Genomic DNA, 13200 nt, shown 5'->3' with positions numbered 1-13200 from the left:
GATCAGCCGAGGGCCCTACCACAACCAGAGCCGCCAAGGAGGAAAGAACAGCCTGAAGATCGACCTCCGATCGAGATCATCAACACCATCTCTGGAGGACCCCGATGGGGAGCAGCCAGTGGATCGACCGGACCGCCCAAGCGGCAGCGGACTAAAAAATCTATAACTTTTACCGAAGAAGATGCTCGAAAGATTCAATTCCCCCATAATGATGTGGTTGTAGTTTCTTTAAATATTGCTGACTATGATGTGCGCCGCATCCTTGTTGATAATGAAAACTTAGTCGATATTTTGTTTTATGATGCATTCTCAAAAATATCCATTTCGGATGGTCGATTAGGGCCGATAAGCTCCCCGTTGGTAGGGTTCACTGGCGATGCTATGCCAGTGGAAGGAGTAATAACTTTGATCGTAGTTGCAGGTCGGTACCCGAAATAATCAGAGCGCAAGTGGATTTCCTGGTAGTAAGGACGTCGTCTGCCTACAATGCCATACTCGGCCGACCTAGCCTCAACGCCCTCCGAGCTGTGGTATCGACCTACCATTTGAAGTTAAAATTTTTTACAAGCCAAGGGGTCGGAGAGGTCAGAGGAGATCAAGTCCTGGCAAGACACTACTATAACATAGCCTTACAAAGAAATGATCAGTCTGACTCCTGTCCGGTTGATGGATTAGACACCCACGATGATCTTGCTAAAGAACGGGACGAGCCAATCAAAGATCTTGTCCCAATTCTTTTGAACGATAGGAATGAAGAACACATGGTAAAGATCGGCTCCAACCTAAGAGAAGAGGTACAGACACAGCTGATCAATTTTCTACAAAAGAATGTGGATGTTTTCGCTTGGGTTCCAGCGGACGTGCCGGAGATTGATACGGAAGTCATGGAACACCGTCTAGCTGTCGATCCCAAATGTCGGCTGATGAAGGAAAAAATTTGAGATCATGCATCAGAAAGGCAGAAGGCAATGGCTGAGGAAGTTGATAAACTTCTGAAAGTCGGGTTCATCAGAGAAGTCAACTATCTGAGCTGGGTCTCCAATGTGGTTCTCGTCAAGAAGGCGAACGGCAAGTGGAGAATGTGTATAGACTTCAAAAAGCTGAACAAAGCCTGCCCAAAGGACAGTTACCCTTTGCCCAGAATTGACCAATTAGTGGATGCAACCTCGGGCCACGAGCTTCTCACTTTTATGGATGTATTTTTCGGCTACAATCAAATCAGGATGGCACCAGAGGATGAAGAGAAAACTGCTTTTATTACTGATCGTGGTCTTTTCTGTTACAGGATCATGCCTTTTGGCCTCAAAAATGCAGGAACGACCTATCAACGATTGGTGAACAAGATCTTCAAGGAGCAGATCGACCGCAACATGGAGGTCTATGTGGATGACATGCTTGTGAAAAGCAAATCCTCAATGAACCACGTCGCCGACCTTGAGGAGACCTTCAGCGCCCTCCGAAAGTACAAGATGAAGCTGAACCCAATCAAGTGCACTTTTGGAGTAACCTCAGAAAAATTCTTGGGCTTCATGGTATCGGGGCGTGGGATCGAAGCAAATCCAAAAAAGATTTGTGTCATCCAGGAAATGACCACCCCGAAGTCAATAAAGGAAGTTCAGCACCTTACTGGGAGAGTAGCAGCTCTGAATCGCTTCGTCTCAAGGTCGGTCGAACGGTGCCTGCCTTTCTTTCAGACTCAAGCAGCCGAAGAACTTCTGTTGGACAACTGAATGTCAGTAAACGTTCGAAGAATTGAAGAACTACCTCGGCTCACCTTCGCTATTGGCAAAACTCGAACCTGGAGAGGAGTTGTTCCTGTACTTGGCGGTTTCCCCTGTGGCTCTCACAGCAGTTCTGGTTAAGGAAGAAGTAAAAATCCAACTGCCGATCTACTACATAAGTCGAGTATTGAGAGACGCCGAAACTAGGTACACTAAATTAGAGAAACTAACTTACGCCTTGTTGATTGCAGCTTGAAGGCTCTGACCTTACTTTCAAGGACACACCATAACACTGCTCACCGACCAGTCGATTAAGGCGGTTCTGCATCGAGCGGATGTTTCTGGAAGGATAGCGAAATGGACAGTCGAGCTCATAAAATTTGATATCAACTATCGACCTCGACCGGCGATAAAAGTCCAGATATTAACAGACTTCATAGTGGAATGCACTATTTCGAAAGAGGCCGAATTTGAATGAGGTGAAGCTGACAACTCAGAGCTCCAGCCGAACTACCCTGAGGAAAGAACAGATCTCCCTGATGGTTTTTGGGCCCTCTATGTGGACGGTTCCTCCAATATGTCAGGTGCGGGCGCGGGCCTGATCTTGGTCAATCCGAAAGGAATCATCACGGAGTACGCGCTGCACTTCGGATTCCCTGAGATAAATAATGGAGTAGAATATGAAGCTCTGATTGCAGGACTGAAGATCGTCAAAGAATTAGAAGTAGATTAGCTCTAAGTCTACAGTGACTCCCAATTGATGGTGGGACAAGTCAGTGAAAGCTATGAAGCTCAGGAGGAAAGTATGGCCAAGTATCTCGAAAAGATAAAAGAGATCATCCCTGCCTTCAGCAGCTTTGACATCAAGCAGATTTCAAGAGCAGAAAATATCAGGGCTGACTTTCTCTCCAAGTTGGCTACACTGGCTCCGACTGAACTACCCAAGGAAGTCTTCTTCGAAGTTCTGAAGTGTCCAAGTACGGAAGAACCGCAGCTTGTAATGGAGATCAGCCATGAACCCAGTTGGATTGACCCACTAGTTGCATACCTCAAAGACGGGGTTCTTCCTCATGATGCAAAAGAAGCTCGGAAGCTTAGAAATCAGGCCTCCCGATATATCCTTTATGAGGGCAAGCTGTACAAAAGGTCGTACTCTTTGCCCCTTCTGAAATATCTTCGGCCTTCTGAAGCCGACTTTGCCTTATGGGAGATACATGAAGGAGTCTGTGGAAATCACTTGGGAGCCAGATCTTTATCCCACAAACTGCTCCGACAAGGTTATTATTGGTCTACAATGCATCTCGACTCCATTGAATATGTCAGAAAGTGTGATCGGTGTCAGAGATATGCGAATATCCAAAGACAGCCCGCCTCCGAACTTACACCCTTGAGTGCCCCATGGCTGTTTGCACAATGGGGGATGGATATTCTTGGACCTTTTTCCATGGCATCCGGGCAGCAAAAGTTTCTCCTGGTGGTAATTGACTATTCACCAAGTGAGTCGAAGCCGAACCTTTGGCGAAAATCACAGAAGCTAAAGTGCAGGACTTTGTCTGAAAGTCAATCATCTGTAGGTTCGGCTTACCCAGAACTCTCATTACTGATAATGGGCAATAATTTGTTGGAGCAAGGTTTGCTGAATTTTGTGAGGACTTACACATCTCTCATAACTTCACGTCAGTAGTCCATCCACAGGCAAACGGCGAAGCCGAGGTGACCAACAGGACTCTGTTGCAAGAAATTAAGGCGAGACTCGAAAAAGCAAAGGAAACTTGGGCAGACAAGCTTTATCATGTGTTGTGGGCATATCGAACTACTCAAAGACTGCCCACAGGGGAGACCCCCTTTGCCTTTGCCTTTGGAATGGAAGCTGTTATCCCGATTGAACTCAAGCTTCCGTCAGTGCGAGTCGTGGCATTCAACGAGCAGCGCAACTCACAAGATCTCAAGGCCAACTTTGACTTGTTAGAAGAAAAGCGGGAGACAGCTCAAGTTCGGATGGCAGCCTACAAGTAGAAAGTAGCCCGTTACTACAACTCCTGGGTCAAAAGCAAAGCCTTTAGAGCAGGGGACTTAGTACTTCGGCGAGCCGCTGTTTCACAACCTCAGAACCAAGAAAAACTTGCCCCAAACTGGGAAGGCCTGTATGAAGTCAGGGAGGTAGTTCGGCCCGGAACATACTATCTAAAAGAGCTCAGAGGAGCGAACCTTCCGCGACCATGGAATTCGAAAAATTTACGAATGTATTACCGATAACTTTGTCTTAAATAAAAGTTTTATATTTGCATATCTTTTCTTTTGGCATCAGCTTATAACGACAGAGAGTAGCTCCTTCAGATAATCGAAACACAGTCATGTTAGAAACAGGAGGAGAACCTCGTCCTAACGTAAGCAAAAATGAAGGCCTGATTATTTAAAGACCGGATGGGGGGAGAGGCCCATGCAACGGCCCTTATGCGCCCCCACAGTCATGTTAGGAACAAGAGGAGAGCCTCGTCCTAATATGAGCAAGGTCGAAGATTCGATTATTTAGAGATCAGATAGGAGGAGAGGCCCTTGCAAAGGTCCTTATGCGCCTCCACAGTCATGTTAGGAACAGGAGGAGAATCTCATCCTAACATGAGCAAGGTTGAAGGCTCGGTTATTTAGAGACCGGATGGGGGGAGAGGCCCTTGCAACGGCCCTTATGCGCCCCCACAGCCATGTTAGGAACAGGAGGAGAACCTCATCCTAACATGAGCAAGGTCGAAGGCCCGATTATTTAGAGACCGGATGGGGAGAGAGGCCCTTGCAACAGCCCTTATGTGCCCCCACAGTCTTGTTAGGAACAGGAGAAAATCTCGTCCTAACATGAGCTGAAATTGATTGTGTCAGGAATAGGAGGAGAATCTCATCCTGACACAAACGAAGATCTAATCGTTTAAGACCGGATGAGGACAAGAGCCCTCTCAGCGGCTCCTCTACACCCCTACAACCCCGCTAGGAGCAGAGGGAAAACCCTCGCCCAAACATAAAGAAAGGAGGAGAGAAAAAGGAAAAGCGACGAGCTACACCAGAGATAAGAAAAAAATGAACTACATCTAAGACACAAGGGACCTCATCTCAATGAGGAAGAAAACTCTTGTAAAAAATCCTCAGTCTCTAAGGGGGAACCCAATACTAGCAGGAGAAAATAGACTTTCTCAAAGTAACGAGAAGTTCAGGCCCCAAGCTCGAACATCGGGAGAAAGCGTCAAACTCGAATGGCCTCGAAAAGACCTTCGGTCATGAACAAAAAGGATGAATCAACACAGCGATGACCAGAAACCTTCAAGCAATGTCGACATCGAACAAGACAAAAGATAAGAGAAGTTCGATAAACAACAACTCAGAGTAAGAGTATACAAGATAATGAGAAAATTCTATTTTATTTCATTAGTAAAGAATGCATTACAAAAACCTTTGAAAGCCAAAAAAAAAAGAGAAACAACCAGAAAAGAAAAGAATACATAGAACAAAAGGTAAAAAAGCTCTAAGGAAGCTCGGCTTCTTCAGACTTCGGACTCTCGGTTTCAGCCATTGTCAGAGATTGCTTTAAGTTCTCAACTTCTTCTTCCAGTTTCTTCTTTCTTAACAGCATCTCCCGATACATTTGGTGGAACTGTCAGCTTTCGCCCTCCGACTCTCGAAGCCTCTTCCTCAAAACTTTGGACTCCGCCTCGACATCCTTGACCGTCTGCTGCTCATAGGCCAACTGAATTTTTAGCCACTGCAGTTCGATCTTCTCCTGCCCAAGGGCCACGGACAGTTCTTCCATGGTCCCCCTCAAGGAGTGGAGCTCGTCGGAGCCTGGAATCGAAACAGCCTGAGCTCTCTCGGATAACTGCTTCTGAAGGTGGGCAACTTCGTCGGTCGCCGTCCTGAGCCTCCTTCGGTAGTCGTCTACTTGCCCGCACCAGCCGACTCGGTAGGTATTGTAGTTCGCCTCGACGTCCTGTAGCTGCTTCTGGAGGTCGAAAAATTTCTTCGACCAATCCCGATCGTGGTCGGCCTGAGTTGTAAGCCAGGACGAGCTCCCTTCCAATTAGCCGATCTTCTCCCGTGTAGCCACCAACTCGACCTCGAGGGAGCTGATCTTGGAAGCCTGAGTCCAAGATCGATCGCTGGCACATTTCTGGAGTTCCTCAAGCTCCTTCACGAAGTCGGTCTTCTTCCAGGTGTAGTCCATGAAGCTCTTTTTGTGGAGGCTCCGAAGGTGAGTAACCTCCACGGTGGCTTCCGAATGGCTCTTCCTCAGCCTGTGAAGTTCGTCATCCATCTTCTTTAATTTCTTCGTTAGATGATGAACTTTTCTTCTCAGATCCCGGATCATGAACTTCAAAGGAATCCCCTATGGTAGGGGAAGAGCTTCGACAGGGCACTGTTGTTGGAAAACAAGAGCGTCACAACACAAATCAGTGCAAAAAAATAAAAAAGAGAAGAAAAAAGATGTAGAGTAAGAAAAAGGAGCTCTCTGTAAAGAAGAATCCAATTTCATTGATTAAATAGTTCTTAAGTACAAGAGAACGAGAAAAAATCGCAACAAAGGAAAAGAACAAAATTAGAAGTTTCGGACCTCTGGAGCAGAAATAGAGGAGCTCAGTGCCCCCGGAAGATCGGTCATGGTAGCCGAGGCAGTCGAAGAGGTTCCGGCTGGAGGGAGACTGACAGCGGCTTCAGAAGGTCCGGCTTCATCATCGGACGCTTCATCCAGGAAGCCGAGATCGAGTTCGAAAAACCTCCCGACCACCTTCTCCTGGCAAAGCTCGAAGCCTTTGATGAAGGCGGCCTAGCCGAACTGGACAATCAGATCCCTCATCTCGGAGGAGGTCTTGAACTCCTCCACTGCTTGGGCCCGTGCCTCCGAGACTAGGGTCGGGATCTGCTCCCTTAGCTTGGAGACCTCGGCCTCTGCCTTCTTTCTTTCCTCCTCTAGGGCGGCCTTCAGATCTATCGAGATTTGTTCCTCCTTCTACAGTGCCTCTTGGAGACTCACAACCTCGGTGACCTTCTCCTTAAGGCGGGCGGCCTCAGCTTGATGGCCTTCCTCCGCCTGGGCTGCTACCCTTTTTGCATTGTTCATCGCCTCGATGTTGGTGATGAGCTGGTGTCCAATCTACAAGAACAGTCAAGAAGTCAATATGAAAGCTAAGGGATAAGCTAAGTAAAGAAGCGAAAGGAAGGAAAAAGTAAATCGGCCTACCTCAAGAAAGGATCCCAGAGAGTTCCAGACCCGCTGATCAGGATCAGCGTGGACGATCCTGTGGACGACCTCAGGCAGGATGCACCCGTCGACCAATCTTTTTATTAAATCCCTATTATTGAAGGGATTCTCCCCCGGATCCTCTTCGGAGCCGTCAGCCCCCTCGATGGCAGCCCTGCTGCTGCGGATCTTGTGGGCCAATGTCTTCTTCCTTCTCCTCCTTTCGACCCCTGGTGCCTCCTCGGGATGAGACCCTGGAGCAGGAATCTCGATCGGAGGGCTTCTGGAAGAAGCTCGGGGGACTGTGGGCTTGGCGTCGGAGGGGGCATCAACGGTAATGGCCGCCTGGTCAGGTACGATCGAGCTTGTCTCTTCTACCTTAGCCCTCTTCGCCGACCCCGAAGTTGCGACACCTTTCCTCTTGTGGGCCTTGAGACCCTTGGCTAGCATCCGAGCCACGTCTGCATCCATATCTGCAATGAAAGAAGATCAGCACGGCATAAAAATAGAATAAGAGAAAGAGGAAGCAGCGAATGACTTAAAAAAAAAATACCGACAGGGTTGAGAGGGCTTAGGCCGATGTTAAATAAAAGTTGTTCCTTCAGAAGGTCAGAGAGGAGAGGAGCTAGATAAGCCTCAAGTTTATTAGAGGCTTCAAGGTCATCCCTTCCCAGGCTAGAAGCCCGATGGACGGAGTCCCTCAGAGAGCCCCAGGGGGGCAACCCCAGCATCAGGGTCGGGCATCGAACGTAGAAGTACCTCTCCTTCCAATTGTGGATAGAAGAGGGGGCACCTTTCAGCAACCCCTTTCTACCGAACTGGGGGGAGAAGTACCATTAGTCCTTCGTCGAAGGGTGACGCTTGAAAGTATAAAAATTTCTAAACAAGGAAAGAGTTGGCCAGACTTCAGCTAAACGACAGAGGAAAAGAAATCCTATCAGAAACCTAAAGGAGTTCGGCGCTACAGAAACTAGAGAAATATTTAAAAAGTGAAAAAGAGCAACAACAAAAGATCAAAGTGGGAGTCAAAGCCCGACGTGGATAGCTTCCTGGTATAAGCAGAAGCGGCCAGGGGGAGGGGCGCTAGCCCGATCAGTTGGCCCGAGAAGCTCAAGCTCGTACTCCGGAGGAACTCTGTACTGAATCTTAATCAATGAGAGTTTGTCCGAAGTCAGAGAGCTGAGAATGGTATTTGGTACAAAGATCGGACGAGGTCCATCTACAGAACTGGGATTTTGGGGGGCTGGAACAGACGAACTTCTAGAACTGCTAGAGGAGGAAGTGTTGGAGGACATTTTGAATCAAATAAAAACCTCAAAAAATCTTAAAAAAATTAGAAAAAATAAGAAATAAGACACTCACGGAGAAACCAAACGGACGGAACGTGAAGGAGAAAAAAATAGAAGAAGAACAAGAAAAAGAAGGGTTCCAGGACTAACCTAGGCTGGTCCGAGAGGTGCAAGAAGGCAGCGAGGGTGATAGGGGTCGACCCGAAGAGTGCCTAAGATCGAGAGGGATGCTGGAGGAAGACGAAGCTCTCGGAAAGAAGAAGGGACCGAAGAGAAGTCTCAGGCAAGGTGAAACCCCTGAAGGAGGAGGACGGGTTTAAATAGGCCTCAAGATCCGATGCAATGATGATTGCAGATCTCTTTTGGTTGATCTGCAATTGCCGCGTGTCCCACTCGTCGTGGTAGGCAGCTGGCGACTGACAGAATCATTATTGCACCATACCTAGAGCAACGCTCCAGTGAATATTTTGAAAAAATCTTTTCGGGTCGCCTCGATTTGAAAAGACTTCAGCACCAGCACGCCAAACGATAAAAATCTGAAAACAATCGAGTACAAAAATCGAGGAGGGCAACTTTGGCTGTGAAAATTTCTCTGTACTTCCTGCATTCAAAATCCAAACTCAAAAGTAGGGAGACTGGTATTGGATATAAAATAACCCCAGCCGAAGTTCGTAAGAGGCTAACCCTCTCGGGACTCTTCCAGCTTCCGACCTTGTGTGGCATCTTTCTAAACTTCTTCGACCGTCCGAGCTCCCACAGTACCCTCCGGACTCCTCCGACGGACGAGCTTCCACAGTACCTTCCAGACTCCTCCGACGGACGAGCTTCCACCGTACCCTTCGAACTCCTCCAACGGACGAGCTCCCATAGTACCCTCCGGACTCCTCTCCGAATCTTTTTCCGACTTCCTCCTGTCACAATCAACTTTACTTCGAGCTTCTTTCAGACTTCGTCAATGTCCGAGCTTCTCCGTCAGCAGGACTTCTATAGTAACCAGACTCCATCAGAGCTTCTACGATGAGCGATCTCCATCTAGGCTTCCATGGCGACCGGTCTCCATCCGAGCTTCTATGATAAGCGGTCTCCATCCGGGCTTCCACGATGATCGATCTCCATCCGAACTTCTATGACAAGCAGTCTCCGTCTGGGCTTCCACGGCAACCGATCTCCATCCAAACTTCTACAGTAAGTGGCCTCCTTCCGGACTCCTACAAGAACTGGACTCCGTCCGAACTTCAACAACAAAATTGGATTCCAGACGAACTTCTACAATGGACGGGCTCCATCTCAGTTACAGCTGCGTAGTGCTGAATGCTAAGGAAGGAGTTTTGATCTTCTAGGATCTCCACTATTATGACCTCCCTGTGTTCGGCCCATGTGGTGGTGGTCATGGACCACAAGATGGAGAAGAAGCCATTGCATGGTCCTTGTTGGGATATGCCGACTAACCCTCGTACGCCGACTTATCCTCAGATCGGTCCGACCGACTCCCGACTCTGCCCACCGGACAGACGACGACTCCGACAACGACTGCCGACAATATCCGACCGAAGGTATGCTGGCGAAACAGGCCGACACTGTTTCCAACCGACCCAATGATCGAACCCACATCACCGACTCACTGTCGGGGGTGGCAGCCGACGTCCGACTTCCATAAGGCACCAGATCAATCGACAATATTTTCGAGTCATCACCCGACATCCTGGCAGATAGTCAGCCAGCCCATCCAAACACCGTACAACCGCTATGGGCTATTGTCCCGTCAAGGACATGCTTGTGCGATCGCCCTGGGGTATTGTCCTGCCAAGGATATGGGTCAATTCTGATGACCTGACAACCCACACCCGATGTCCCGACAGATAGTCAGCCAGTCCGTCCAAACGCCGTACAACCACTCTGGGCTGTTGTCCCATCAAGGACATGCTATGCGGCCGTCCTGGGAGATTGTCCTGTCAAGGACATGGGTCAATTCTGATGACCTGACAACCCACGTCGATTTGATAGTCCCCGACGATTTGACAACTCTCTAGTTGTTTGCACCATTAATGGCGGGACCATACCGCATTCTACTATAAAATGGGATAAGGCAATAGTTTCGGTAAGTTTTTTCAAAGTTTTCTCAAGCTTTCTCAAACTCTGCTAAAATCCCATTCGAGTGCTCCATTTCTGTTGAGGCAGAGTACTGACTTGAGCATCGGAGGGTCTTGTCGGAGTACCTCCAACTCCAGTTTAGACTTTCCTTGCAGGTCCCGACGGCGGCCGCGATCCCCTCGACTCCAGCTTCTCCGGCATCGGCGGAATTCTACACCAACACTTCCTAATTTGCATCTTTGTGAAAAAAATCTTTTGTATTTACATGAGGTCTCAAAAAATATAAGACCCCTACCTATTCAAGTACATTGTTGATAAAACTCCAAAATATTCTTTTGATCCAACCTTTTTTTTCTCCTTATGATTCAAAAAAGATGAGAAAATTTTAGGATAACAAAACATTATCTATTTTTTTATTAATTTGAACCTAGAACTAACGATAGAACTAGAAAATATATTTTTTGTTTCCTATTCATGCTAGCCCGTATCCTTACTTTTCTATCAATTTCTAATTCCAATCTCCACCCCCTTCCCCCCAAAATCTGATATTATCGTGTTGGCATAGACAAAATTCCATTACTGTCCCATTCTGAATGGTAGTAAATACCATGCCTTTGCAATATTTGATTAATCAATATTCTGTATATTCTATTCACTATTAAGATTCCCATAAAATTCATTAGAGGAATGTTTCTCCTAAAAATGGTTTGTTCTTGCATATTTTTCTTGGTTTTCCAAATTAATCCTATAGGTACATATAATTTAGAAGTGTGATTCATATTCAACATCTCTTTTTGTTATCAAGGATTCTTCCATTTTATATATTTTCATAAATCATTTAAATTCAATTTCTTGATCTTCAATTTTTTTTAGAAAAACATGAAATTGTTTCATCAATCCTTGATTAATGGATCTACCTAAAATTGAATTCGACTAAATTTAGGTGTTACTGTCAGGAAGTCGAGCTGGCTTAGGCCACTAAGCTAGAGTCCAGAGAGAGTAGTAGTCATAGAATAGCTGATCGAGATCTTCGAAGTTGTGCATTGGTGCCAGATCCTTGATCAATCCTTCAAGTCGATCATGCAAAACCACCAAAGATAGGAAAATCTTCATGCTAGGGGTTCTTCAGCAATAGACCCTTCAATATCTAAATCAGTCTCCAATAGAAGCAAACAGAAGAGGTCTGAGCTGTAGATAGAGATTAGAAGTGATGTTGAGTATGAAGTGCGGAAGATCGATGTAGGAGATGGAGAATGAAAGATGGAGGATGCTGTATGGAGGATGGAAATCTCAGAAATGGAAAAAGGGAAGCTTAGAGTTTTATGGAGAAGTCAGATTCTAGTTCATATAAAGTGTCTTTAGGAGAAGGCATGCAAGATAAGTATTCCTTTCTTATCTGGAGGGTCCTAGGAAAAAGATTTTATAGAAGAAGGTAGATACCTGTCACCTTTAGGGATGTGCACTGTTGATTTATGTCACAAATTGACATAAAAAGTATCAATTAATATCTAAATTATCTAATTTTATTAGAAAATTGATACTTATTATTATATTTTACAGAAAAAAAGGTCATCAATAGAAAAAACAAGGAAAGAGGATTCCAACGGTGTAAATTTTATGCAAAACGGAGTTAAATTGACCCAGAAATTGAAGAATGAAGAAAGAAGACTCAATTGGGTCAAACCCGAGTCAAATCAGATCAAAATTGGTCAAAAATCAACTGATTTGGTGATCTGGTTAGCCGCCTGGTCCACAGCAACAGGCGCCTGGACCATGGATCCATCGGCGTACCATAAACCAGCCAATCAGCGAGTCTCGGCTCACCGCAACGCATCGCGAGCCCGATCCACGCGAGCGGTCCAGGGCTCATAAGGAGAGAGAAGAAGGTCCGAAGGGCAACCTGGTAACTTCACATCACTCGATGGTCTGATCTTCTTTGATCAAGATCCAACGGTCCATATTTTTGCGCCATCGGACGGCCACCATCACAGCCGGTCAAGATCCAACCGTAATCAAGGCAATTGCAAGAATCAATAAACACTAGGACAACACGGGATCCTTCTGCAGCGTGATCCAACGGACGAAATCTTCCAGCACCTTGATCGGACGGTCCGCAATACATCCGACCTGATCCCATCTCTGCAGCACGATCCAACGACAGCGCTTCACCCAGATCATGATCCGACGGCCCAGAATCGCTTCCGACTTGATTTATTAGATGAATTGGGTCCTTTAGATGAAGATCGGATGACTGAAACAATTTTTAGGGTTTTTTGATGGATTTAAGTGCTTTTTGAACAAGATTTGAGCCCCTAAACCCCCCTAACAGCCCTCTAAAACCTCTTAGTCCCACATCTAAAGTTTTGAAAACCTTATAACCCCCAAATGCCTATAAAAAGCCCCCAAAGGCCCTTGTTTTAATGATTCTTGTCTTCCGATCAAGCTTGTAACCCTAGATAGTGGGGTTTTTAGCTTTCTTCTCAAGCCTCGAGCTTTGAGTTTTTTGTAATAATTTTTTTTTATATAAAATCTTATTTTTATGCAATTTTATCTCTTTACATTATGCAATTTATTTTTCTTGCAATTAGGATAGTTTAATTTATGCAATTTAATTTTATGCAATTAGGTTAGTTTAAATTATGCAGTTTAAATTTATGCAATTAGGATAGTTTAATTTATGAAATTAGGGTAGTTTATTTTTTTGCATTTAAATTTTGCAAGTAGATTTAGATCATGTCTAGCTAAGCATCCCTTCTAGGGTTTGCAATGAAGCTAGATCATAAGTAGGAGTTTTATATAGGGTTCTTTCTTTTTCTTAGGGTTTCTTTTTCTTCCTCTTTTGTCAAGAATTTTTGATGAACTACAGTTGGATCAGAGT

The sequence above is a fragment of the Elaeis guineensis genome, chromosome 1, assembly GCF_000442705.2.
Source record: "Elaeis guineensis isolate ETL-2024a chromosome 1, EG11, whole genome shotgun sequence".
NCBI classification, from domain to species: Eukaryota; Viridiplantae; Streptophyta; class Magnoliopsida; order Arecales; family Arecaceae; genus Elaeis; species Elaeis guineensis.
The sequence above is the reverse complement of the archived record's forward strand: the minus strand, read 5'-3'. Positions refer to the sequence as shown.